This window comes from Chinchilla lanigera, unplaced genomic scaffold (assembly GCF_000276665.1).
Source record: "Chinchilla lanigera isolate Chin_1 unplaced genomic scaffold, ChiLan1.0 scaffold00029, whole genome shotgun sequence".
In the NCBI taxonomy this organism is placed as follows: Eukaryota; Metazoa; Chordata; class Mammalia; order Rodentia; family Chinchillidae; genus Chinchilla; species Chinchilla lanigera.
Genome location: NW_004955430.1, coordinates 19,296,176 through 19,299,804, shown reverse-complemented (window position 1 = coordinate 19,299,804; position 3,629 = coordinate 19,296,176).

The window sequence follows — 3,629 nt, the reverse complement described above, 5'->3', positions numbered from 1 at the left end:
AGAATAAAACATCACTAAAGCAGGTGTGGTGGCACACACCTATATTCTCACCACTTGGGAGGCTGAGGTAGGAGGATCAGTCTTTGTGAGTTGAATGCCAGCCTGAGCTTCATAATGAGTTCAAACCCAGTCTCAGCTACATAACAGAGCTGGGGATTTAGCTCAGCGGCACAGCACCTGCCTGGCAAGTGTAAGGTCATGACTTCAATTCCCAGTACAGGAAAAAAAAAATCAACTACATAACAGAGACCCTGATTTAAACAAAGCAAATCAAAAATAAAAGATTACTAAAACAAAAGACAATAATAAAATTGGAGGAAATATTGCAATGCCCAACAAAGATATATATATCTATATGTATACCAAAGGGTGCTTACTAAACTTAGAGGTGATGTACAAGTTTATTAATGATTTAAAGAACACCAAGCAATATTAAGATATCTTTCTCTTATCAGATTGGCAAAAACTAGATGGCTATTAGTAACAGCTGGTGTTAGTGAGGTAGAGGAAAATAGCAACTCTGACACATTTTTATCATGAATATAAACTGGTACAATATTTGTAGAAGAGTATTACTACCAAAATTGTAAACAAATTTATTTCAATCCAGCAACATGAATTTTAAGGATTTATTCTAGGGGAATAATAGGACAAAGTACTTTAAAATGTTTATGCGATGTTCATTGCTTATAACAGACAAATGCAACAAATATTTATATATTTATGCATATGTACATGTTATACATATAAATGTAATGTATACATCTATATATAAACACACATACACATATACATATGTATTTGTTTCACCTTATTGAGAAAGATATACAATTATATAATTAGGATGCCAACCCGAATTAACTTAACATTAAGGTAATTATTATCCCAAAAGGTCAACCTCAGTCATCAGCTTGGTTGAGAAAATGTAAATATCCATGAGTAGAGTATATGACACTACAGAGCAGTAAATGTATCTCCTTTCCATCTCTTCCTTCCTTTTAAAGCTGATCTTCCTTTCCTTGATATACCCTAACATCACTACAATTAAATGCTAAGAGTGTAAGGTGCCATCCTCAATAGCCAAAGACTTCCAAATGTTACTAATGTTATTTAAAGATATTTAATCTGCCCTCTGTGCCACAGTAATCGTACTCTTGTGAGCAAAGATCTGACAGATACACAGCCAGGATGTTAACCAGAAAACACATCCAAGGCTGTTCATTCTGCCCTACAAACAATAACCCAAACCAGAAGACCTCTAACATCTCCAATAGTAGAATAGACTCTATACTCACAGAATGGAATCTCATTCAAGAAGGAGACAAAACAAATGGACTGTTCAGAGCAGCATGAATAACTATCCCAACTATAGTGTGAGTAAGAAGCCAGACACGAAGAACACAATGTAAGGTTCATTTATTCAAAAATACAGAAAGCAAATCAATGGTGATAGAAGTCAAAATAGTGTTTATCTCATGGGAGGGGACGGGGGGGGAGAATCAAGAGCTTCTGAAGTCTGTGCAGTACCAGATTTTTTAACATAGATGGTTTTAAAAGCACATTCAATCTGGGAAATCCTAACAAGCTGGACATTTAGGCTATTTCTAATTTTGTGGATGTATTGCATCTCAGCTTAAAAAAATAAAATAAAATACGGCCTGAGATATCATTTATTACAAATTTTATGGGTGGCATGAACATTCTTAGCTATAAAATATTGTTTTACTATATGATCCATCCTTTTCTCAAATAGTTGCAAAATTGTGCCCTATTTGTGCAACTTGGTAGCAAGCTGATCTTAATTTACCTTTCAGAATTTCCATTTTCTCATTCGTAAATGTTGTCAATAAATAATATTTCCTGCCTCCCCATGGTTGTGGTAAGGAGTGAGGAAGTTAAAAGTTGTAAACAGTGGGAGTAGTGAGCTACTGGGTAACAGCAGACTACATCAATTCTGAGACGTAACTTTTACTTCTTGGAAATCCAAGTGCATTCTATAAGCAATGGTGTCTTACAATCACTGTTGCTCAGGTAACAGTTGTGGCATACCTCTCATGCCTGTGTAGATCGTGTTCATCCCTTTGCCTTTCTATGTATGTCATAATAGAAGGTGAAAAATAACGGTTGGCCTAAATAAGTAGTTCTCTTAAAAAAGGTATAACATTGAAATTCCAAGACGCAGCTTTTTAATCTTCATGATAAACACAATGAAGGTTCAAATTAATAGCACTTTTGATGATATGTCCTCATTAAAGACCTTATGAAGTTGCTGTGAAGTATTTTCTAGCTTTATTCTACTTTTAAAACATTCCCATGCACTACTTGATTTTAAAATTATGTTTTAAAACTAAAGTTATGTTTAAAAATTCATAAATCTTCAGAAACCTAAAGAAAATAAAACTTGGGGCTGGAGATTTAGCTCAGGGGCACAGTGCCTGCCTGGCAAGTGCAAGATCATGAGTTTGATTCCCGGTATAGGAAAAAAAAACAAAAAAAGAGAAAATAAAACTCGATCATTTTAGACTAGGTCACTTCTGGTGATGTTTAAAGCCTTCCTAGGAGCAGCAGTGGGCAGGTTTTCCAGGGAGGCAGAGCAGTGACTACATGCTGTATCCTCCCTGCTCCTTTCTCTGAAAAGGCCCCTCCCCTTCCTACTGCCATTCCGGAGTACTAGCAGGCCAGGCTGGGCCCAGAGTGTTCCCACAAGTCTTCTCCTGGCTGCTGGCATTGCTGTCTCAGTTCAAATGCCAATTATTCAGAAAGAAGCTCCACCAACCCCAAAACCAAAAACGCGATGATTCTCCAACTTTGCTGCCAATTGGGATCACGAGAGAAAGGTCCAGAGATAGAGGGAGAGGAGGGGAAAAAAGAAGAAAAAAGATGTACTTGGGAGGAGAGGGAAAGGGGTAGTAAAAAGAATTAAGATGTGCAGTATACATGTAGCAACTCCCCGTGAGGAGTGTATTCATTATGTACTACAAACGTGTACTAATAAAAACTGTAAAAAAAAAAAAAAAAAAAAAAAAAAAACCCTTGTGTCTCGTCCCCCAAAAGTTCTTGTTTACCTGTTCTAGGTTGATACCCGGTTGATACCGGCATCGGGATTTTTAAGAGCTCCCCAGATTATTCTAATGTGCAGTTGAAATTTGAAACCGCTGCATTATTCTGCTTATTGCTGACTTGTTATCTGTGCCTACCGCCTGCTCCCTGTACATGTCAATTTGGCCTCCACACCATCCAGTTCTGCACCAGCACCCAGCACAACGCCGGACACATTTAGGACTCAACATTTATTTAATAACACTTAGTGACCTGAGCCTTACTGCCTGACTCAGAAGCATAGAGAGCTGCAGCCTCTTCAAGACTTGCCATTGTTCCACTGGAGCGGTGTTCATGCCTGTAATCTCTGCACTTCGGAAGGCTGAGGCAGGAGGATGGCAAGTTTGAGCTCAGCATAGGAAATTTAGGAATTTAGAGATACCCTATCTCAAAATTTAGAAAGGAAGGAGGGGAGGAAGGAAGGAAGGAAGGAAGGAAGGAAGGAAGGAAGGAGGGAGGGAGGGAGGAAGGAAGAAAGGAAGGGAGAAGAAAAAAGAGAGAGAGAGAAAGAAAGAAAGAAAGAAAGAAAA